Genomic DNA, 25,823 nt, shown 5'->3' with positions numbered 1-25,823 from the left:
TAATGATGGTTCTAGTCCTTATGATTATATAGAACATAATTTTTATTCGATTTATTGAGGTGACATTTGTTAATGAGATCATATAGGTTTCAAGTGTACCTTTCTGCAATATAATGATCTGTATATTGCATCGTGTGTCCATCACCCACAGTCAAACTGTCTTCCACCATCATATATTGTTTCAACTGCCATCCCTTGATGTCTCTGAAGATCAAAAGTTACTACATGTTTTTTAAAACTTTCTCTATGACTCCAGTTCCTTTAGTGGGTTCTCTTATGACATGCATGTGAATTCCTGCTTAATTTAATGCCTAAAACTCACCTTTGAATGTGCACTGATTTGTCTATTTTATTATATATTTATTTAGTTGATGTATTGAGGAGGTTGATAGGCACAACTTGGCCAAGAAGTACTTTGCAAGTAATTTTAAGGGCTCTCAGTGTAGGACCTTGAGACCTGACACTATTAGATTTCATCTTTTAAAACTTTTGTGAGTCCTAAATGTTATCCTGCCTGTTTTCATTCTTCAAATTTGATATCTTATGCAAACATAGTGAGAATGGCTTTTATATCTTCCTCCAATCCTCTAAACAAAGTATTTGGCCAAAGTCAACAATAGTACATTGCAGAACACCAATCCAATTTTATCAATCACAAGTAGTAATCTTTGAGCACAGTTGTTTAATAAGGATTTCACTTAATTGAAGTCAGTCCATATTTCTCCATTTGGTGCAAAGTACTTTTGTGTAGTTATGTAAAATGCCCTTATGAAGGTTAGAAATCATGTGCCAACAGCATTTCCCTATCAGACTAGTTTAAGATCCCTTTATGTTACGAGGTTAGGCTGACCTAACTTTGAACATTCACACTATATTTACTTATTTGCAATCTTATGAAACCTCTTCCAACCTCCAGAGTTTCTCTAAGACTGCTGGTTGGTTCAGCATTCCTTTTTAAGACGTTTTCATGCATTAGAACGTCATTTACTTGTGCAAAGCATCTAAGCAAATTTAAAGTGGCTAGATACTGTTTAACCACTACTTTCGTTTTTGAATCTACTTTCCCATTACTAACGTTTACTGACAACCTTCCTAGCCATACATCCAACTATCTATTCAACCTATTTCTGCAGAGCTCCTGACTCTTACTTAATATGTTCAAAATTAAATTCATCATTTTTACTATCCACTTGACCAACTTTTTTGATTTATCTCTTTGAGTAACTTTAAACCAAAAAGGCAGCTTAGAATTTTTTTCCTTAACTTGCTATCTCCCCACCACAACAAATAAGTCCTCAAATACTATAGCCATACTTTCAGGATGTCTCTCCTATCTACTACCACTGCCTTTTAGAATTTATTACTGAGTGATGGCAATAGCATGCTAAAACTTACCCTCCCACCAGCCTGGCTACTCCCAACTATCCTTTACTTTGTTGCCGAAATGATCTCACTAAGACACAATTTTGATCAGGCACATTCATTTGTAAAATCTTTTAATGAATCCCTATAACTTCCAGGATAAAATCCAAACTCATTAGCTTAATACCAGAGACCCCTGAATACATAGTCAGCCCTGCCTACATCCCTAAGCTTGTCCCTCTCTACCTCCCAATAGACACTCTTTGTTCCAGCTTTACCAAACTACTTATGATTCCCACAGTAGTCAAGAGTGGCTCAGCTCTCCTTTTTCTTAATGTAAATTACTTTCTCTCTTCAGTGTTTTTGTTCTCTTTTCACTTAACAAAGGCTGTTGTGGCTTTCACATAGCAACCATTCTCTCTGAGATGCTCTCCTTCCCATCATTCAATTCTGATTTGTATTCTCCTTTGTGCTCCTACTACACCCTGATAGTGCCTAGTATTGTCAATGTGTATTTTTCTGCCACCTCATTAGAATCTAAGCAACATGGGGGACACATACTTACCTTACTCATTCTTATATATGAAGAGCTTGGCACAGTGTTTGACATCCAGTGGATGCCGTCCATAAAAGTTTATCAAATAACAAAGTGAATAAGTCAAAATAATTTTCATTGGAATAAGAAATAGAAGAAAATGTACTCTAAGGAGCTATGTTTTTCTTTTATCTCCCACATGCCCCAGGCAGGGGAATCTATCCCTTCCTCATTTAGCTCCAAACTGTTAAGCTAATTTTAAGAACTCTACTTGTTCTTTACATTCTAAGGTTCACCTGACTAACTTATAAACAGATTTTTGTGACATTACTCATTCCCACATTGAAGGCTGTGTGGGCCTTGGTGGTTGATTAGCTCCAAAATATATAGTCACTAATCTCAAAGCTGTTAACCTCGCCAGCCTCAAAGAAGAGAAAGCAATCGAAATCTTTCTCTTTTAGTTGAGCATTCTCTTTTTAATTATTTTTTTAAACATCAAGCACTGGTTTATTTGCTTAAGGGCAAAAACAACACATGATAATAGCAAGAAGCTTCTATTAGCATTTTTAGCAACATTATCCAGATCTTAATCCAACTGTTGGAAGTACTTGCCATATAGCAGTATTTTCTCTCTTCAGATAGTTCTGAAATCCTTTTAGGTAATACTTTTAGAAATTTTATTTTAATCACACAATACCACACACCCCAAGTATACCTCATCAAATAATGTTTATTTAGAGCATTACGGACATGCCATCTAGATAACATCTAAAAATTTAAATACAATCTAGAATTTGACTTAAGCTTTGTATTATTCTATTTATTAGAGTCAAAGTATTTCCTACTAGCAAGAAAAAAATAATAATGAGTAAGGTTGGGTGGCTTATAATTGCTGAATTTTCTCCAGAGATCTTCAAAGGTAGCCTCTGAATGGGTCCACTTTATTTAAAAACAATCAATCAACCAACCAATAAAACTATCTGAGCACCAAATAATCTCTGGTATTTAACAACTGAATAATCACTGAGAGTCCTTAGGCAAAGCTAAGACTATCAACAAAAGAGGTATTTTTTAAACAGGTTTCAAATAGTGGAAATAAAAAGATCAATAACAACACCAAAATTCTAAATCCTGATTTTCAGTCCCAATTCCATCACAAAGCAAATACTTAGCAAGTCACTAATCTCCTCCAGATCTCTGAGAGATAAGGAAGTTGTATTTCATAACCACTGGGATGCCTTTTTGCTGAAAAAGTTCATGGTCAATATTTGCATGAGACACTAGAATGATAAACTTGTAAGAAGGCTGTCATTGTGCATGTTGGTTTTTTACCAACTGGTACATCTGTGATTTGTTCCTACAGCCACTCTTTGTTTTGCTTATCATTTTTACATAAATTGCCCTAATTATTGTCATCTGATATAGAAATATGGAGGCATAATTAGAAAAGAAATAAAAACACATTTTAAGAGTTTGTCCTGAACTTGGACACTTTTCTGTTCTCCTACACATTTAATATAAAATATATTGGCCTCAAATGATTCCTTACTTTCAGATACAGAAAGAATAATTATTATAGTTTTTATGACCATCATTTATTGAGCTACTACATTGTAAGCAGACATGCCAGAATTTGAACATGTTTCCACCTGACATTAAAATCTGTGCTCTTTCCACCATGTCTTATGATTCGAGTACTCATCACTCAAATTGGCAACTTTTATTATCATCAACACTAAAGAAATTATGTCTATGAAAAATAACAAAATTGTATTTCAACTGATATAAAACTTTTCAACTTTACCTTCACTTTATTTGTTATAGTGCTTGGGTTAAAGGTAAACAGAATGCAAAACTGACTAATAAACTTCCAGCCATGCTCCCAGCAGTAGGACTTTTCACTTCAGTTTTAGATTCAGTTCTTTATTTCTAAATTAATAATACTAACATAGACTGTACTGGTTTGGGGGAGGGTGGGCACAGCGGTGGCCAAATGAAATAATGGATGATAAAACATGAAAACATGATACAGGACAAATGATCCCTTTTACTTTCCCCCTTGTATGTATCTCTGTATTTTCCTTAGAAAACACAGCTAAAGTCACCAGACAGAAAGCTAAGGCAGCTCTGGCAAATGGCTGACCCAAATTATATTCATGAATGAAAGACATGAATTTTTCTGAACAACGGCCAAAGGGAAGATGAAACTAAATAATCTCTAGGTTCTCTTTGGCTTTACTATTATATTTATGATTTATTGAGTCTCAGAAGCAATTTCTCATGCTTGTGTTTCCTCTTTGAAACATGGAGCTAATCTTTAATGTTTGCACTAAATATGTTTTAAAAAAATAAAACACTATTGGATTGAGGACAAAAATGTCCAGGTCCCTAAAAGAAATTGCAAGTTAAATGGATGAGTCACTAAAAAGCAGCCAGACATGTCAGATCTTTTCATTATTAGAATTTGGGCCAAGTGACTCAAATATTTGATTGTAGTGATTGCAAGGGCCTGTAGAGGGGAGAAGGCACACGTATTTTGTTAAATCAGGTCTGACCTTATGTTCCTCAAAACTGCAAAGAAGAAAAAAGTATTAGATGTTTAAAAAAAAAAGAAGTTGAGAGAAGAAGAATGAAAAATGAGAAAACGCCATTTCAGAGACAGAACAGAGCTACTCACTGGCTGTCCATTGACATAAATAGTTTGGGAAAGATTTTTGCATTTTGGTAGAGGGAGAACTAGTCTAGGCTTGGTTCTCCAACTGCCTAGTTCTGTGATCTTAGTACATTTATTTTTATTTTCTGGATCTAAGCTCCTTTAACCATAAAATAAGAGCTTGAATTGGATGATTACAAGTGGTGTCTAACAACTGTTAAATCTTATGGACAAGAGAAGCACAGATAATCTTATAAAACCTTATACTTTTTTATATGGGGGGAAATTCTTTATGGTGATTTGTCTTTAAGCATTATGACTTCAGAAGAGAAATTCCACACAGGATGGGGGAAAAGTAGGTTTTCAATTGTGAGTACACAAAACACAGATTTTATGCTTGTGTTATTATTTATTAATTATTGTATTATTTTTCAGACAAACAACTAAACCTACTTTTGCCCCTGTATTTTAACTTTGGGCTTTTAATTTTCATATTCTCTTATTGAAGAAATATAAATTTGATAAGCAGCCTAGTGAATGGCAAGGTTTTCAAGCCCAGATTTGAAATTATTTCACTTACCAATTCCTCGTTATTTCATATTTGTAGATATTTTCACTCTGCACCCAGTATAATACATAGGTTTCTATAGAATATGATTAGTATCTCTCCCCATATGTTCCAACTAGATATTAGTCATCAAAAAGTTTTGCTGTGCTTTGTAATTTTTATTTCTGTTCTCTGATGTTATTAATAACTTGTGTTCAATATCTGCCAAACTGATATCAGAAGTCTTCCATTTTAATTTTATTCTTAGACATTCCTGTTTATCTGAATAGGTAGTTGTGAGTTTATGACTCCTTCCCACTCCCCACAAATCATCTCAAAATATTATCATGTTGTATTCATCTTTGCACCTTCAGCATATATACAGAACTTTTCATTTATTGATGATTTATTAAGTATCTGTGTTTTCTTTTTTTTTTTTTAATTCAATGAGAGGAGGGGAGGCAGAGACAGACTCCTGCATTCCCCTCAACCAGGATCCACCCTGCAAGCCCACTAAGGGGCAATGCCCTGCCCACCTGGAGCCATTGCTCCTTTGCTCTGACTGAGCTTTTCTTAACACCTGAGGCAGAAGCCAAGGAGCCATACTTAGCGCCTGTATCCAACTCACTCCAATGGAGTCATGGCTGCAGGAGGGGTAGAGAAAGAGGGAAGGTGGGAGAAGCAAATGGGTGCTTCTCCTGTGTGCCCTGACTGGGAATCGAACCCAGGACATCCATGTACTGGGTGGACACTACCACTAAGCAACTGGCCAGGGTCTCATTAAGTTTCTAGGAAATATTCATCTTTGTTCCTCAACATTTATTGGAAGGCTAAGTATTTAGGAGATTCTCATCAGTTTTGAATAAGTTAATATATTTGTGTTTATAAAAAGAAGCATAGTTTATTCATTCTAAATATGAGTAAAAGGTTTAGAAACACATTAGGTGATTAGAAAAAAATAAATGAAGATCGTAAAATTTCACAACAAAATTATTCTGTGCTTATCACCTTCTGAGATGCTAAAGTTTCTGTTCAGAATCTGCATCAATACTCAAAGGTTAAAACAATAACAAGAGACCCATCTCCCCAAGCTTTCCAATGAGCTACATGTTTTAAAGGCAAACACATCTCATCTGCCCTCATAAATATGTAATTGCACGTTCTAAGTGATGGATGATATTTAAATGATACATATTTTCCTTGGATATGAGTATATTATTCACACAATTTCACCAGTTTCTTGGTGGAAGAAAAAAAACGATACATATCTCATGTCATCAAACTTTTCACGAATGTGCCTTGACAGGCAAGGGGAAAACCTTTTCGTGTGTGTTTGTTTTGAACACAGATTTAATGGCACGACGTAAAAATGTTAGAAATGTCCTCCATCCCCCAGGCTTTGGCAACCGCTCTCTGTTTGTTTCTACTTTCTGTTTTTGTCTTTTTTATCACCTTTTTCCTCAGCCTACGGGAACCACCATTCTACTCTGTGTTACAATGAATTCAGCGGGGTTTATTTTTTCCAGTTTTATTAAGAAATAATAGACATACATCATGGTATAAGTTTAAGGTATACAACATAATAGTGTGATTTACATATATGCAATGTAAATGATAACCACAATAGAATCTGCTAACATCCATCATTTCATATAGATACAATAAAAAGAAAAGAAAGAAGAAGAAAAATTTTTTTTCTTTCATGATGAGAACCCTTAGCACTGTTAGCTATGGTCGTCACGAACTTTACGTCCGTAGTGCTTATTTGTCTTTTAACTGGAAGTTTGTACCTATTGATGGCCTTCCTTCAATTTCCCCACCCCCTACCCTCTGTCTCTGGTAACCAAGTATGATCTCTTCTGAGTTTGGTATTTTTCTTGGAGGGGGGGAACCTGGGGGGGTTATTTTAGATTCCACATGTCAGTGAGATTGTGCAATATTTATTTGTCTGTGTCTGGCTTATTTCACTTAGCATAAAGTCCTCCAGTTTCATCTATGTTATTGTAAATGAGTTCTGGAGGTAGATAATGGTGATGGTAGCACAATAATATGAATATCCTTAATATCACTGAACTGTAGACTTAAAAATAGTTAAGAGAGTAAGTATATTATGCATAGTCAACCACAATAAATACATACATACATACATACATAAGTAAATATTTAAAAAAGAAGTGCTTTATCATGTGAAGGACATCCCCTTGCTCCATATTAGGCCCTAAAAACTGAAAACACTTTTTAATAATGTGCTACGGTATTGGCTCCTTGGGGATTTAGAGAAATATTTTATTGGCTAAAGCTTTGGGTTTGACTCAATGGGAGGATTCTGTCTACAAACGTCCTGATTCTTCTCCTGCTCAAAGACTAACCCATGGAGGGTTGTCAGGAAGCCGTTCAACGGTTCTTGTCAGAGCGGAAGCCTGAGAGTTGAGTTCTGTGTCTGTCTCAAGGGAGGGGACAGGGTTTGTCTGTTCTTCTGCCCTCCAGCGTTCTCCTGTCCTCTCTCCTTCACCAAGCAGAGTGTTCTAATCCCAAAGTGAAACTGAATCTGCACCCCACTTCCCCTTCCAGAAGTACACCACAGTCCTCTGACCAACGCAAAAGAAAATGCTGCTGTGGCATCTTAAAGGGGTAGTTCTGAATGTCAGAAAAGTGAGGAGAGGCTTCCAGTATGGTGAAACGACCATGACTATAGAAATAAAAATTCTGCGTACTTTCCTTTGCCTCGTACTTGCTAGGCGCCCACTTCCCATTCTGCACCCAATCCATCTGTCCTGTTGACCATAGCACAGACACTTTTGCATATACATTTCTTTTTGGTTTACAAGGCTCATGTAGTCCTGTTTAAGCCCAGCAAAATTTGAGGTAAATTATGCCCTTGTCTTACAGATGGTGAAACTGAGCAGACAGACCTGATTTTTAATTCTCTCTCTTTTATAAATTACTAGCAATGTGCTACCTTAGAGGGGTTTCTTCAGTTCTCTAAGTTCCATGTCCTCTCTGTAAAACAGGAGTCCAATAACTAAGGAGGTCAATGCGACCAATGCACATGTTTGCAAAGCACTTAGTGCTGTGCCTGACACAGAGCAAGCACTCAGTCAATAACAGTTATTATCGTTAGAGTAATTACTGTCACTGTGATTATGATTATCTTGTGGGAATCTGGCAGGCTCCTCCTTACAAACCCAATGTTGTTTCCTCTGCCACAGAACCATGGTCTCACAGAGCACTGCAATCTACCTCCGTACAGATGGAAGGCTCAGCCCTAGACCACCGGGCAGCCTCTCCCTGATATGCCACAGGGAGTGGATCCTCTGTGGACATAGTAAGAATTTTAAGACATGAGCACAGTCCCCAAAAATCCTTCAGGTGAAGAAATCAAATTGCTATGTTAACACCAAAATGATCAAGAAATGAACTCCTGTGAACTTAAGTAACCTTTAAAAATAAAGATGATTTGAGTGAGAGGGAAATAAAATAGAAATGAGGAGATTAAGGGTTTAGTGGAAAAAAATGTTTGATTTTCTTTTCCTCCTCCCCACTCCCTTCCCCCACCCCCAATGTTTGGTTACTTAAAAAAACAAAAAAACAACACTCGGTTTTGTTCAAACGCACACTGTCATATGAGACTTCCCTTTTGACAGTTAAAAGGAAATATGTTCATTCCTTCCATGTGCTTAACAAGCAAGAGAGAAAGAAAGAAAGAAAGAAAGAAAGAAAGAAAGAAAGAAAGAAAGAAAGAGAAAGAAAGAGAGAAAGAGAGAGAGAGAGAGAAAGAAGAAAGAAAAAAAAGAAAGAAAAAAAGAGAGAAAGAAGGAAGGAAGGAAGGAAGGAAGGAAGGAAGGAAGAAAAGAAGAAAGAAAGAAAAAGAAAGAAAGAAAGAAAGGAGGGAGGGAGGGAGAGAAAGAGAAAAAGAGAGAGAAAGAAAGAGAGAGAGAAAGAAAGGGAAGGAAAGAGAGAGCGAGTGAGAGAAAGAGAAAGAGAAACAAAGAAACAAAGAAAACTTAAGAATCATGTTTTAAGAGACTTTGCCTGCATGTTCACATCCTATGAAATGAGATGACAAGAGTCAATCCTAAGAGCAGTTTAATGGACTGGAATCCCTTAAATTCTATCTCATCTCAATTCACTGGAATTTCTAGTCTTTCTCTAGCTTTCTGCCTGAGCTTGGGGGAGAGTAGAGAGGATGATTATTGATTTAAAAAAAAAAAAAAAGCCTTCACTTTCTTTCCATCTATTTCTGTCCCACAGAAGGTGTCCCCCTTGTGGTAACAGCAAAGGCTAGCCTGGCATTTCATCCATATCCTGTGATATTTTACAGGTGTGCAAAGTCCTTTAGGTTTCTGTCTGTTCACTCTTAAATAGCTCTTACTTCTACAAGGTTAAGCTTTTATTCAAACAATCCAATCTGAAAGTTAATGCTAAACTCCAAACCAGATATTTAGTCAGCTGGCTTTAAACTTTTTAACCTCATTTATTATTTTTAAATCCTCCTTCGCTGGGACTGGTTGTATTGCTTTTCCATGAAGTAGTATCAGAGATTAAGATGGTGTTATCTGTCCGTTAACAATTTACTTACTAGAGCATGAAAAACTACTTAAGCTCAGTGTCTGTTTCAATTCCATGGCTGACCATTAAACTTTCTCAGTTATGCAACCCAGCTCTGCATTTTTAGCAGCAATGGGAAAACCAGTCTGAGTCAGCAGGCTCCACCATGGGCTTCTTTCACTCCTGTTCCGCAATCCTTGGAGTCAGAGTAAACACTAAACTAGTGAGAGTTGGCAGTTTTGCTTATTTTTAAGGAAGTATCTCGATTGAACTTTTGGTTCACTGTGAAGAATAGGAATAAACTTTTTTCCCTCTGTCTACTATGTCGATATAACCAATTATCTTCTCCAGAACTTCAGGAATAATCAAGGTTTATGTGGTGCTTTATTCCAGCAAAATGATGGGTGATTAAGAGCTCTGAGACAATTGTTTTATAAAGAAAATCCAAACCAGATCCTCTCTAATTGTAAACTTTTTTTAAAAAAGAGAAATATAAAATATTTCTCTCAATCAGATATCTTCTATAACTAAAGCACTTTCTAGGGAAAATGGATAGTATGGATTTAAAGTGTTGATTTGAAAATTGTCAAATAGGAGAAAATCTGAGTAGTGGTAGTTCAGTATTTAATAGTAAGGATTTCTGCATCTACATTTTTTATCTCTAATGCCACCTCCTCAAGGAAGCCTGAAGCCTGTGTTTTACATATTGGCACCTCAATAGCCTGGCATATTTTACACATACAATACATGTTGTTGATTGAATAGTTAAAAAAAAGAAAATGGATATTTTAAAAATATTTGGTTTGTGTATACTACCTTCTTCTCAAAAAATTATTTTAGCAACTTCCATGATGATTATATTACATACAAGACCTTATTAATTTAGTGTTTTAGGGCATATTTTCCCATTTTCTACATATTCTTTTTAACTTTTACCTATTGATATGTTAGTGTCTGTGCTAATTTTCCAAAATATTTTGAATGGCTCATATATAAAACACATTATCAATTATGAGGATTATTTGTTAGAAACAGAGATAAATCGTATTGTCTATGCCAAAATTATGTTTCAGGTGACATAATCTAATTAAACATCTAGATCTGAATATGCTACAATAAAATCCATCACATGTAATATTCAGACTGGAGTAAAAGTCATCGATACTCCCTTTCACAATGTATATTATTTCTCATATAATGTAGTATATTTTGTTGACAGACATTCTTTGAATTAATTTGTTGATTATTATTTAAAAATTTGTAACATAAACAATTCTATGGTTTTATATCATTAGCCTGACCTGATGGAAAAGGTAGAGTGAATAATTAGATCAATTTAAAACAATGGTTAATTGGTTCATTATCATTGACATTTGTGAAAGAAAATGAATTAATATAACTGTGCCTCCATCAGTTATTGGGCTATTCATTTTTTTCCCCTGCAGTATTGGGCAAAGTCTAATTGATAAAATGGTGCTTTGTTATGCCCTGTAACATCAGGACAAACTGCCAGAGAATTAGTATTGAATCTGGGGAGCCTCATGAAGCTCATGTATTAAAAACTCTTACTGTTCAAAACACTAAACTGATCATCTAAGAACACTTTACTTGCTTTAGACACCACATTTTTAAAGCGTTATTAAACTATAAATGACCAGTAAGGCAAAACAGTTGTGAAGAACTTCAATGATAAACAAGTGAAGGAGCCATTGGATGTTTAAATTATTTGAGAAGAAATAAGAGCCTCCTTCCAACACAGGAAGGCCCACTGTGCGAAGTTTAAGGGTTTTGTTTAAAGTGTAACGACCCTTCTGATCAGGCGGTGGCACAGTGGATAGAGCATCGAACTGGGACGCGGAGGACCCAGGTCCGAAACCCCGAGGTTGTCAGCTTGAGCGTGGGCTCATCTGGTTTGAGCAGGGCTCACCAGCTTGAGCCCAAGGTCGCTGGCTGGAGCAAGGGGTCACTCTGTCTGCTGTAGCCCCCCACCCCGGGTCAAGGCACGTATGAGAAAGCAATCAGTGAACAACTAAGGTGCCCCAACGAAGACTTGATGCTTCTCACCTCTCTCTCTCTCTTCCTGTCTGTCTGTCCCGCTCTCTGTCTCTGTCACATACAAAAAATAAAAAAATAAAAAACATAAAGTGTAACGACCCTTGTAGGAGACTGTAGAGGATGGAAGAGTACAAAACATAAAGAATTTTGCAATAATTTGAGAGTTGCAACAAAGGGTTGGTCTTCCTTTCAAAAAAGTCAAGTTCTTTAGGTCAATTAAAAGTATTCAAAAAGTGTCAGACAATCAATTTTTTAGATGAGTGACTGAAGGAATGTTTTATTACAAAAGAATTTGGGCTGTATGGTCTTTAAGGGCACTTCCAAATCAAATTATTTAGGATTATCTGATTAGCTGGTAAGAAGCAAGTAATCAAAGAAATTCAGAAGATAAATTCAGCTTCACATTATATAAAAGATGAAAATAAATACTTATTGGATGAATAAAGCAGAATTACTCTTGAGGGGCCTGGACTATGAAATTGGCAAATCCAGATAAGGAAGACTACCACGTTGGCCAAGAAAAATGGCCTTAAATCAAACTATGACTATTGTATAATTTGCACAGTTAAGGCAAGCACAAAGTAGATTCTCAGTTATTATTTTCAAGTTCATTCATTCACGCAATTATTTATTGAGCACCTCATGTGGGTCAGGTGATATGCTGGGTGTACCCACTTTATGCAAGGTACTAGGCTAGGAACACCAGAGTGAACTTTCTCTGCCCTCGATGACAGTATACCTCAGTGCAGAACTAGATATTAAACAGAAATTATAATTTTCACTCATTGCAGTTATGCTAAATGCATTTCTAGAAATATAGGCTTTGAAGCAAAGGACCTGAGCTGCTCTGGGTGATCAGGGGAAGTTTTCTTAAGGAAATGACATTCAACTGAGTTATGAGAAAATTGCCATTAAATTACAAAGTGCATATAGAATGAGGATAGCACTTCTATACCAACAAAGTGAAAATGCATAAATATAGGCAACAGAAAAAGACATGAGTATGCAAAGACACATTAGATAGGTATATAATGTTTACCAAAGTTATGTTATGTATACTATGTCATCATCATGTATAACCAAGTTTTCAATAAAGAAATTATCAAGCAAGGCACTTATAGTAAGAATACTTGCCCAGCACATAAAGAATTACATTTAACAAACTTGGAGCTTAATATCAGTGAAGCATTCTGAAATATCTCTTCCACCTCGAAAACTGTGATATCTGTGAGAAAACCAAAAGCACACCTGATTAAGAGAAATATTTAAAATGTTTGACTATCAGTCATTAACATTAAATTTTCAAGTATTGGATACAGGACTGAGGCTTAGTTAAAATCCATGTCGTCCACAATAGTGAGTACCTAACAGGACTTCATAAATAATGATTGAGCAATCAATTCTTTCGCTGATGCTTGGATGAATTAATTTATTTAGAAGGAACAGATTTTCTCCTTTCTGAGAGATAGTGCTTTGTTAGTTTACTTAGTATTAATCTCCGCCAAACAACTGTTTGATAATGTGGCTGATTTTTCATAATTGGCTCTCCAAGCATGAATAGGTAGAATTTGTCCCTCTGATGAAACAATGTGCCTGCCTTTCACACCGCTTCCTCTTTTCCTATAAAAAGGCATTTGCTTCACACTCTCCACCAACTTCCTCTATGTCTCAGATGTTTGTTTTTGCTTTACGTTCACCAACTATGCTATTTGTATATGAGAACTTATTTATCAATTTATTTGTTCAACACATACTTAACGTCTGATACACTCAGATCATATGTGAAATTTTCTCCATAGAATTTTTTGAGCATTGCCAGAAAGGTGCTATATAGAAGATATCTTCTCTCTTTTGCTAGAAATTCTAGCATTGGTTGAATTACTTTTTATTAAGATTGTTTTCCTGGGCATCTCTTTTATGTAGTAATTAGAGAGAGAGAGAGCAACAGTTTTAGCCACTAACAACGTAGTTAAGAAAAAAATCTTTTAAAGTTGTTCCATTCCATTTAAAAAATTGTTTTTATATATTTTTACTTGATGGGAGAAATGAGAGCAAAAGAACAATGATTCCTGAGATGAAAGAGGATAATAATAACTAAGACTAGAAGACTATGTCACTTGCCTCCTCGTTTGCTTAATATTTCATCATATTGAAAAGTAACTGATCATTAGAACAAGGAGGACTTACAGGGAATGATCATCAAAGCAACATGTTTTTTCCTCCCAATTTTCTTTTAAACCTCGGTACAAATCTGGGCAGTGAGAGATAAAAGGTCATTGTCAGTAGAAACTCTGCAATTGTTTTAAAATATTAACAGAGTCCCAATTCAGAAAACAGAATGTCTGGTCTTGTGTGCTGAAGTTTACTCTGACATAATGTTTTTTGGTTGTTGTTTTTTTTTTTTTTTGTATTTTTCTGAAGCTGGAAATGGGGAGAGACAGACAGACTCCCGCATGCGCCCGACGGGAACCCACCCCGCACGCCCACCAGGGAGCGATGCTCTGCCCATCCTGGGTGTCGCTATGTTGCGACCAGAGCCACTCTAGCGCCTGAGGCAGAGGCCACAGAGCCATCCCCAGCGCTCGGGCCATCTTTGCTCCAATGGAGCCTTGGCTGCAGGAGGGGAAGAGAGAGACAGAGACAGGGAGGTGTGGAGAAGCAGATGGGCGCTTCTCCTGTGTGCCCTGGCCGGGAATCTAACCCGGGACTTCTGCACACCAGGCCGATGCTCTACCACTGAGCCAACCGGCCAGGGCCTACTCTGACATAATGTTAAGTCCATTTCCGTGGGCCCAGCTGAGGTTTGCTGCAGGCTAATGACTTGCAGAGTGAGGACTTGGGTTCAGAGAAGAGGGTACCTGTTCTTTCTTTGTCTCCCTGCTTGCACGTCCCCTCCCGATCCTTGCTAAACCATTCAGAGCTGCAGGGTGTTGTGGGGGAAGAGAGAGAGGGAGTGGAAACAAGAAAGTGCCAGAAAGCTTATTCTTTAGTATGATGTCCACTCATAGTGGGGCAGGTATCTAACTTCCTCTTATGGGAACCGTCTTGACTCTTAAGAAACCCCAACAATAAATACATTAAATGATAATTCCCAAGATGCAAGTGGCACATTGCATTTTTCTCCAACTTGTCCTTTCATCCTCAGCATCTCTCTGCTGAGATCCCATCATGTGCCAGTTAGCTGAGTGGATAAAACCTAACATAACTACACAACAGCTCTCCTGTGATTGTGGCTGACATCTAGCCCATGAAAAACCCTTGTCACATCCTTCGAATGCTGCCTCTGGTTGTTCACTTAACTCCCAAATGCAGGCCCCAGTCCTCTCTTCCTCTACTTTGCTCACTCAAGTGACAGTACCAACTTTCACCTTAACCTTTTTGAGTATATTTTGGACATGATGTCCCCCAAATTCCGGGAGACACATTTTAAGCCCTCACATGCCCTTCTCACTAGCTGTGAATTATGAGGACAGAGAGTGCAAGGTGTGCCATTTATGTAGTATCATCAAGGAAAGAATCTATGATAAAATTACAAAAACTAGTTTATTGTAAGGGTACTGGGGAGCTCCATTCTAGAGGAAGGTAGGAGGTAATGTTAGTAAGTGCTGTAGGGGGATAAAGCATGATAGAGGGTTGGAGAGTGAGCAGAGGGAGTTACCCACATTCATATGTGAAGCATTTTTCAAACAAAAAAAAAAAGGTCAAATATTTAGAAACAAAAAGAACCCCCCAAATAGATGTCCTTTATAGAAACCTAATTTAGAATAAGGTGTCCGTGAAAATCATCTGAACACAATTCCAAAGGTAAAGCTCTAACACTAATTTGATTATTAGCAGTTGATAGGAGTAATAATAATATTTTCTCCCAAAGTGACAGTTTGTGGGAGATGATTTTATTTTTTTGCATCATAATAATATATTTGTTTTTATGTTTAAGTACATTTATATAATGTTAGTTATATTTCTACCTGTTCTATAATGGAACTTTCTTAATAGAATGGTGTCTGATGTTGATGTCAGCATTCTCAATAAAGGTTTTCATCAGTTAGGATTAAGGTCAGCTGCAAATGACAAAACCAAAATAAACAATTCTTAAATAAGGCAGCGGTCTGTCCCTCTCTGAAGAACACAAGCTGGAGATCAGCGGCCCCAGGTTGGCACGGTGGCTTTATGGTCCCTAGGACTCCTATCTGTGTTTATGCTACCTCATCCTCAGTGTGCTGTGTCTTGCAGACCATGAAACCTGTTCTAATTCCAGTCATTAGTTTGCATTCGAGTCTGCAGAAAGGAGAGGAAAGAGAGAGGGGCAAAGGGGGCAAAGCAGCTGTCTTTTCACAAGGTTTTCTGGAAGTTGTCACGTAATCCTTCTGTTTCCATCTCATCTAGCAGAACTTAGTCATGTGACCATACTTTACTGCTTATTCCAAGCAGTTAAAACTGCAGGTTCTGTGACTAACAGAATATCGGACTAGATCACTAGCAGTCTATAAGTTTTTTCATTGCTTTTGCTTTTGTTTAATGCAGCTGTTCTCTTCCAGAGGCTAGGACTGTGCTTTTTCTCTTCTCTCAATTGTCAAGCTTTCCAAATAGTTCCTCATGCTGCTTGTAAGTTTACGTCTATCTCACCCACAGCCCCTCTCCATCCACACCCTGGGCTTATTAGATTATAAATTCCCGGGGGCCAGAGATGTATCTTCTTTTACTCACCCAGATTCTTCATCAATTATGTATATTGAATGAATGATTGTGTATTTTAAATTTAGATTTTAAAATATAAAACTATCTAAGTAAATAAAGTGACTTTATAGTCACTCTTAATGCAAAAATATTCACCTAATCATTGCAGCTTTTGACTTATTGTCATCAGCACGTTATCTCATCAGGTAAGAATGTAACTGTGGCTCCTATAATAGAAATAAGGAGAGACATTGTCTCTCTGTGACTTTCAGAAAACAGGAAGTACTTCTTAAAGACATTATGTTGTGATGGTAAACAGAAGAAAGGCTCAGGAGACAGATTGCCTGGATTCAAATCCCAGGTCTCCCACTTACTAGCTGTGTGACCATCACAAGTTACTTCAAGTCTCTGTTCTTCAGTTCCTTCACTGTGTAAAATAGAAGCAATTACAAGAATGGATTGTCATGAGTTACTCTAATGTGGATGTACTGAGAAGCTAAGAAGCTTATGTTCAGAGACCCTCCTATTCACAGCTCACCTCCCACCCCCTAACCCCTGGGAGAAGTCCTGGCAATACATTCCCATGATCATATGCTTTTGCAAAATTCATAGAAGTAAGATTTTTTTGGTTTGTTTTTTTAAAGTAAATCCCCAAACTGTATAATGTTTTGTCTCTACAAAACTCAGACCCTCCCCTGGTAGTTGACCACTGAATCAGAAGCCGTAAGTGACCTTGAATTAAATAGCCTATAAGACAGGAGTGCTCCATATCAGTGCAGGTCAACTGAATCAGAGGTACTTGGGATATTTGTGTGTGTGTTTTTTTAATTTATTCATTTTAGAGAGGAGAGAGAGAGAAGAGAGAGAGAGACAGAGAGAGAGAGGAGAGATAGAGAGAAGGGAGGAGGAGCTGGAAGCATCAACTCCTATATGTGCCTTGACCAGGCAAGCCCAGGGTTTCAAACCGGCAACCTCAGCATTTCCAGGTCGACGCTTTATCCACTGTGCCACCACAGGTCAGGCGAGATATTTGTGTTTTAAAAATGCAAGAACTTGAAATGTGTAATTCCAGAATAAGACTCCTTGGGGATGGGTCCTGCGAATCTCTTTTTTTATCAAGCTTTTCAAATAAGTCTAATATGCCATAATGTTTAAAACACTATTGTAACCTCTTTTTTTTTTTTTTTTTTTTTTTTTTTGTATTTTTCTGAAGCTGGAAACAGGGAGAGACAGTCAGACAGACTCCCGCATGCGCCCGACCGGGATCCACCCGGCACGCCCACCAGGGGCGACGCTCTGCCCACCAGGGGGCGATGCTCTGCCCCTCTGGGGCGTCGCTCTGCAGCGACCAGAGCCACTCTAGCGCCTGGGGCAGAGGCCAAGGAGCCATCCCAGCGCCCGGGCCATCTTTGCTCCAATGGAGCCTTGGCTGCGGGAGGGGAAGAGAGAGAGAGGAAGGAGGAGGGGGTGGAGAAGCAAATGGGTGCTTCTCCTATGTGCCCTGGCCGCGAATCGAACCCGAGACTTCTGCACGCCAGGCCGACGCTCTACCGCTGAGCCAACCGGCCAGGGCCCAATTATGAAAATTCTAATATAAAAGTACACAATCCTGACTCAGAAATCACACACCTAAAGGCTGGAGAAGAATCAATAACTTGGCTTCCTCTTGCAGGATTGTCCCCAACTAAGGGATTCTCGGAACTTTGAGAGACAAAAAGGAGTGGAGATGTAAAGACTTGGAGTCCCACTTTTCAGCATGTAAACATGACTTGTCTGAAAGTGAACCATTTGTTTTGCACTGGTATATTTTCAAGAATAAAAAACTAGTACCCTTCCTCCTCCTATCCATGAGCCCAGTAGTAAAGATTATGATAATTATTTGCGATTTTATTAGCTCAAATCAAGCTATGGTTTTCTGTGGAGAAGGGAGAGGTAGTTAAGAGTTACTGTTACTCTTTCTAAACATGCAACTAGGTAATCTACTTATGTTGCCTTGCTGAATTTTTATACCTATCCTGCAAGAAAGGTGGCATTCTTATTTTTATGAATGAGACAAGTAAAGCTCAAGCAGATTGATTTTGCAAAATATCACACAGCTAATGTGTGGCAGGGATTTAAACCCAGGTATGGCTGAATTCAAAGCCTATTTTGCCTCCTTCCCTCAACACTATGGTGTTTACAAACAAATATGGCATTCATTGGTGTGAGAGGTGACATTCAAAGCTTCAAACCTTGAAAAGACTCAATGTGATATGTCTCAGAATCAATTAACTGTCCATTTTTACATCCATTTCTCTCCATGGTAGCTCATGTTTTTTAAAAAACTGAAGTGCCTATGAGCATGTGCATGCACGCACACACATGCACGCACACACACAAATGCACACACACACTTATTCACCCATTAAAATATTTGCTTCCCTTTAGAAAATTACTCTGGCCTGATCAGGCAGTGGCGCAGTGGATAGAGCGTAGGACTGGGATGTGGAGGACCCAGGTTCGAGACCCCAAGGTCGCCAGTTTGAGCTCGGGCTCATCTGGTTTGAGCAAAGCTCACCAGCTTGGACCTAAGGTCACTGGCTTGAGCAAGGGGTTACTCAGTCTGCTGAAGGCCCACGGTCAAGGCACATATGAGAAAGCAATCAATGAACAACTAAGGTGTTGCAACGAAAAACTGATGATTGATGCTTCTCATCTCTCTCCATTCCTGTCCATCTGTCCCTATCTCTCTCTGTCTCTGTCTCTGTTAAAAAAAAAAAAAAAAGAACTCTGGATGCTGCCTGGTTTTTCTGACACAGTTGTATCTAAGGGCAAAGAATGAACTCGTCCCCCCTTCTCTCCCCCCACAGAAAAATATATTACTATAATTAAAAGGTTTGCTAAGTTGTGAGCTCTTGTCTTTTTAGGCATTTGTGTTTAAACACCGATGCATTATAAACACTCACAAATCTCTTCAAAATGTAAGATTAGATGGGGAGTGCTGGCTGGAGACTATTGTGGCCTCCATCTTCTAGCTCATCCCGGAGCTCATTCATTCCTGACAAGACATGGACTGGGAAAAGAGGTGTATTTTAGAGCAGCCAGAGTCCCCTTCAACCCCAGCAAGACTTGTTAGTTAAGACTGAACTAATATACTCAACCTCTCCCATCAAAGTAAGGTTATTTTGGAAAAGGCAAGTTCATTTTGGAGAAGAGAATAACATTTGGCTTCCCCTTTCTATGTTTCACAAGGTTTTTCTCCTGTTTTGAGTCCTAAGAAAAACTGTTGTGGCCTCTTTACTGGCACCAAAGAAAATCAGGATCTAATTAGAAAAAAAGCAACGATTAAAAATATGCAGCTTTTACCTTATGGTCTCTCCTTGTCCTGTTTTTCCCCCTTCTTCAGTAGAGTCAAGTCACTGTGGAAACCTTATCACGGGCCCTCAGTCAGTGTCCATGGCTATATCAACAGATTGTGGCGTCAGGAAGAAATTGCCCCATGCATTAATCACTGCCCCATGGGTGGAGGCTGAGGATAAGAAGTTACACTGCTACTAAATGCACCGCTGTCATGTGATAAACAAGGCAAGGGTAGTTAAAGAGGCTTATCTTTTTCTCCCAATATTGATTATTTTAAAAATGTTTTCTACATATTCAGAAGAATTAGTATGACAAGGCTGAGATAGAAGCATTTACTACTAATAAATTAGTAATTTTATTAATTAGAAATGAAACCAGTGTTTTAAAAGAACAAGAAACTTCTACTTATTGCCCCAAAAGTAGTTTCTGCTTTTGACCAAGATGACAAATTTCTGTTTCCCATCTGCAGAATGTATAAAGTCTGTATCACTATTATCTCTGTAGCCGAATACCTTGAGAGAGAAAAAAAAAAGTGGTATTCAGCCAGGTCTCTTAGAGAAAAAACAAAATTTTTGTGAATATAAAGAACATTAATTTCCCTCAGCCTGAGAAAACTTGTGATTATAAGATAAATGGTAATTACAGAATTTGAGGTTCTGGTAATAGTGCAACAATGAATTCATTTTGACTATACGCCTAAACATAAAATAGTCAATATAATTTTAAATTTATGAGTTAAAATTAAATATTAAAACCCCACAAATTCCAACATCTCTTGAACATTTATTTTAAAGATATATTAATTTAGAATTGAATTCCCACCAGAAAGGACCCCAAAATGTAGTCAAATATATTTTAGATGTTTATTCAACAATAGCCACAGGTGCCCTGGCTGGTTGGCTCAGCGGTAGAGCGTCAGCCTGGCGTGCGGGGGACCCGGGTTCGATTCTCGGCCAGGGCACATAGGAGAAGCGCCCATTTGCTTCTCCATCCCCACCCCCTCCTTCTTCTCTGTCTCTCTCTTCCCCTCCCACAGCCAAGGCTCCATTGGAGCAGAGATGGCCCGGGCGCTGGGGATGGCTCCTTGGCCTCTGCCCCAGGCGCTAGAGTGGCTCTGGGTTGCGGCAGAGCGACCCCCCAGAGGGGCAGAGCATCGCCCCCTGGTGGGCAGAGCGTCGCCCCTGGTGGGCGTGCCGGGTGGATCCCAGTCGGGCGCATGCGGGAGTCTGTCTGACTGTCCCCGTTTCCAGCTTCAAGAAAAAAAAAACAAAAACACACACACACAAAAAAAACAATAGCCACAGGTCTAAATGTTTGCACATTCTGAATTAATGCCCTGAATTTATGAAGCTTGGAAGTATACTTGAAGTTGAAAATGAATTGGTCAATAATGAAATGCAACATCCAGTGAAATAAATGCAAATTCCCTTTAGAAAGTTTATCAAAGTACAAAAATTATTAAAATCTTGCTCTTTCTAAGATCTTTGGAACTAAACAGGTTTTTTTTTTTTTTAAGGAGAAGGAAGTACACTATAATATTTATGAGAGTTTTTCAATGAAAAGAACTATTTCAGCTTTTTCTCACTTAAACAAATCATAGACTTTCAAATGGATAGTACATTTGATTTGATGGCTTTAAATCATTTTTTAAAATATAATATTAATTCTTGGATTTAGATATACAAAGATGACTGCCCATTGCAATTTGTTGGAATGGTTAGCTCTGTAAAGGTCATATTGAGTTTAGTTGGCTTCAGCAATATATAAACAGGGCATGAAAGACACTTAGTTTAGCCCAGTACTCTGCTGATTAGGGCTCAAATAACAGTTGTCATCACTATGAGAAGTAGAACTGCCGTAAGCAGGTGGCTGGTGTTGTTTTTCAGAAAAATCATAATGGTTTTCGTGTGTGTATGAGAGAGAATGAGTGAGTATATGTGTAGTGATTACAAAAACTGTGTGGGGGAATGACTCTATTTTCAACCAAGGTAGATGTAAATATAAAATGCAGACTATACAAATTTCTGCTCAAAGACAATTAACTGACAGGGGGAAAAGAGTGAGTAAAACTCCTCAGAAACTACATCATTGGATTTTTACAATTTGATACCAAAATATGTGGCCAAAGGTGGTGGAGGGAAGAATAATGCCATGCTCCAATATCATGATTTTTTTCTGAGACGTTCTTACTACATTGTGATCATCTCTGGCCTTTCCTGAGCTGTAACCCAAATAGCTCCTACAAAGTATTGAGTCACAACTATTCTGGAATCCTGCTGTGGCATATCAAGCTACACTAACTCACAAATAGTCGTCTATGGAGCATTTTCTGGGCCCCTTGACACTTTATTAACCAATGTCTTTGCATTCAGTTCTCACGTTGATCAAATCTCTCCTTATGCCACGTACAGGCCACACACACACGCACGCACAGGCATACATTCTCTCTTCCCTCTCACACACACATCTTTATTGAAATGAAATTCAGCAGTTCAACTCAAGGGCAAATTACTCATGTGGCTTAAGTGTACAGAACAGATAAAAATGCAGCTAAGTTCATCTTCAGCCAGAGGAAGGAAAGCATCCCATGCCAACTGACCCCATTTCTTCCTTCAGCTAAAGGTCAAGAGTCTGTTTTGCTTTTGGGCAGTGCCTGAAAAGTGGAAGTATCATTGCTAAAATATTGTTTAAGTGGCGAGAAAGAATCCTCTTTTCAATAATGTGAGACAAAGAAATAGGGAGAGGGCTGAAGGAGAGGAGCAGGTGGATCATTAAACAGATAAACAACCCTAACCAGAGAAAATTGCATTGATTTACTTGCAGGTATTCAGAGATTCTAAGAATAAGAAGCTACAACACTGAGCTCTCAACCTAGGACTATATCATAAGGTCTATATCTTTTAAGATAACAGAAACCTCACATTTTCTTCAGACCGCATGGCATTCCAGCCTACTAAAAATTAGCTTAAAAAAAAGACCATGTTGTGCAAGAAATTCACATATTTATTTAATGAGCTCTTTGTTTCTGTTTACAGAGCATAGTATTATACATTTTTACACGTTGAATGTCACAAATAATGCCTGACATTGTCATTGCCAATATTCTTTGCTATAGGTAAAATACACCTATTGATTAATCATAGCCATATGTTTCTGGCCAGAAATATCAGAGAAAATAGTCTGATAATTTTTATTCATTGATTTCTTGGTTCAATCACCCTTTCAAATATTTAATGTGCACTTAATCTTTTATAAGTATTAGGTTTGGTGCTGTGAGTAAAAGACTGACCAACACAGATAATGGAAAGATAATTATATCAGAAATATCTAAAATGGGTGAGCACTATTCCTAGATACTCAGAGATCAAGAGAACATTGTCTGTCCTCTGTCCCAGTTAGCTTCCCTGGAGAGAAAAGAAATATCCACTTCCCATAAGAGTCTCTGCTCTTCTTAATACAGTATGGCATCAGGACAGAAGTTAATATTGGAGGTGCCAGCCCCTAAGTGTGTGCCCTACTTTTCAGAGGTTTTCATTCATTGGTTTAGAAAAGACATTAAAGTCCTTTGTTCATAGGAAGCAATCAATCCAGTGTGTTAAAGGAATGATTAGATCATCAAGTCTGGGGATGATAAAGAGTTTTCATTCCATATCTGAACTCTGAAAGTTGCTATGGCAGCTCATGAAGTGGCTGTTTCCAGCTAAATTGTGTGTTGATGAAAATCTCTCTGAGAGCTAAGGTTTTATGTTCAAGCCTCAGAATTCATGGGACGGATTTAAGAACCAAAGTCCCAGCTATAATTTACCACAGAAAATTACTGACAGTCTAAATCCTTTGGATTTTTTTTTTAACTCCTCAATTAAAAATCCCAAATTTGTATTTGGATAGCTGGAACAGCCCTTTAATTCTCAGGCCTTATTTCTCACCGCTTTGCCATATGCATTAAACATTCTGAATGCATCAAGCTTCTTTCGCATCCCAGGATGCAACTTGATCTCTCATGCTACTATTGTTTTTAATGTCATGCCTCCTCCTGCATTACCTTCCAAGAAAGCCTCTAGTGGTCCTTTAAGACTCAGTTTAGCCATCAACTTCTTTTGAAAGCCCTACTCAGTCATCCTCGTTTCCTTCCTCTGTGCAGACCCAGCCCTGCCTTCCCCCCTTATAACACCCAGACCAGGCCTCTGTACTGCATTCACTGGCTTGTCCATCTTTCTATCTTCTCCTACTCCAAGCTTGGGATTCCGAGAAGGCAACAATTTTCTCTTATTCACCTGTCTCTCTCTACAGACCCAGCTAGCTAGTAGGACTGCAGAAAATGTTGGTTGACTAAAGGGATTTAAAAATCCCTTTAAATCCCCAAACTTTTTACACAGGGGGCCAGTTCACTGTCCCTCAGACCACTGGAGGGCCGGACTATAAAAAAAAACTATGAACAAATCCCTATGCACACCGCACATATCTTATTTTAAAGTAAAAAAACAAAATGGGAGCGAATACAATATTTAAAATAAAGAACAAGTAAATTTAAATCAACAAACTGACCAGTATTTCAATGGGAACTATGGGCCTGCTTTTGGCTAATGAGATGGTCAATGTGCTCCTCTCACTGATCACCAATGGAAGAGGTGCCCCTTCTGGAAGTGTGGCGGGGGCAGAATAAATGGCCTCAGGGGGCCACATGCGACCCGCAGGCTGTAGTTTGGGGACCCCTGGTCTAGAGCCAGGCACCTGGGAAGACACTAGATCGGCAGTATTTCAGGCAAGTTCTGGTGGTGTAGGGCCCTCTCCATTTCCTCTGGTTTGCCTGGAGGTATTTGCCCACCGTAGATGACATTGCAGGGATGTAGGTAAAGCATTCACAAGGTGTGACAATTACTCATTCTCAGTCTGATATTGGAGCCTCAGAAATCATTTCTTATGCTATCATTTCTTTCATATCATTAATTTCCCACCACGACAGAAGGCCTCAAGGCTAAGCCATGCAAACTGAGTCTGAACCACAATGTATTCCCCACATTATGAATGTCTCACCTCCCCCTAACTGTTTTTCTTCTAATGTCTATGAACTCTCCTGACAACTTCTGCCTTAATGCATGCCTTGAAACCCTGACCTTAATTCCCTGCATAGACTGAACAGGGTGAACTGAACCCTCACCCATGCTCTTTTATTGTCATTGATAGTCCACCACAATGTACAGCCCAGAACAGAAATGCCCCCTACCTCTCCTTTCTGCTGACTCAATCCCAGTAAATTCTCCTATTAACTGTGCTTAGAAAATATCATTCTCTGTGCAATAAATTATTCTTGTTAGTAGAGGATAGCTATATGGCCACACATTAATTTCTGATTTTAGAAAAATTAGAACAGGAGGTTTTATGTTTAACCCTAAAGGACACTCACTGTACTTAGTTTTTCTTTAATGAGTAAGAAGGCTTTAGGGACCATATATTAATTTAGAAACATCATTATGAGTATCAATTATTTTCTCATAAATATGAAAAAGTCCAGTTAATTTAATGTTCCATAAAATAACTACTGAACAGTTGCCGTATTGCGCCTGTGAATCTTGTTGTATCTTTTGTTTTTAGTTGAATACAACAAACCAATTGCTTCCAGTTGACACACATGGTGCTTGTTTATTAACAGATTTCTTTGTGAAATGTTATGCTAGAGAACGAATGGACTCTGGATATGGGGCAAGGATCCTGGTCTTTGACATCAAAAGCATGCTATGGCATGGGATAGGGGTAATCCAGGAAGTGGATAGGAGCAAAACAAAGAGCAAAACATCTAAGGCAGGGGTCCCCAAACTACAGGCCCCATGGGCCAGGCCGCATGCGGCCAGCTGAGGCCATTTCCTGGCCCCCGTTGCACTTCTGAAAGGGGCACTTCTTTCATTGGTGTCAGTGAGGGTAGCATAGTTTCCACTGAAATACTAGTCAGTTTGTTGATTTAAATTTACTTGTTCTTTATTTTAAATATTATTTAAAATAATATTTTGGTTTTTTACTTTAAAATAAGATATGTGCAGTGTGCATAAGGATTTGGTCATAGTTTTTTTTTATAGTCCGGCCCTCCAACAGTCTGAGGGACAGTGAACTGG

At 38.2% G+C, this 25,823-nt stretch overlaps 1 protein-coding gene across 8 annotated transcripts in view; it reads left to right on the top strand.

Annotated features, from left to right (window-relative positions):
* The window catches only part of SLC8A1 (solute carrier family 8 member A1), a 373,856-nt gene that overhangs the window by 5,458 nt on the left and 342,575 nt on the right, over positions 1 to 25,823 (top strand). For 2 of the 8 annotated variants that reach the window (XM_066266983.1, XM_066266978.1), the window contains exon 2: positions 22,540 to 22,605. The exons of the other annotated variants lie outside the window; for them this stretch is intronic. The gene's annotated coding sequence lies outside the window, so the exon portion shown is untranslated. The remainder of the gene's footprint in view (positions 1 to 22,539; positions 22,606 to 25,823) is intronic. 8 annotated transcript variants of the gene reach the window in all.

The sequence above is a fragment of the Saccopteryx bilineata genome, chromosome 3 (genome assembly GCF_036850765.1).
Source record: "Saccopteryx bilineata isolate mSacBil1 chromosome 3, mSacBil1_pri_phased_curated, whole genome shotgun sequence".
Classification (NCBI taxonomy): domain Eukaryota; kingdom Metazoa; phylum Chordata; class Mammalia; order Chiroptera; family Emballonuridae; genus Saccopteryx; species Saccopteryx bilineata.
Note: the sequence above shows the minus strand (reverse complement) of the source record. Positions and strands in the feature narration are given on the sequence as shown.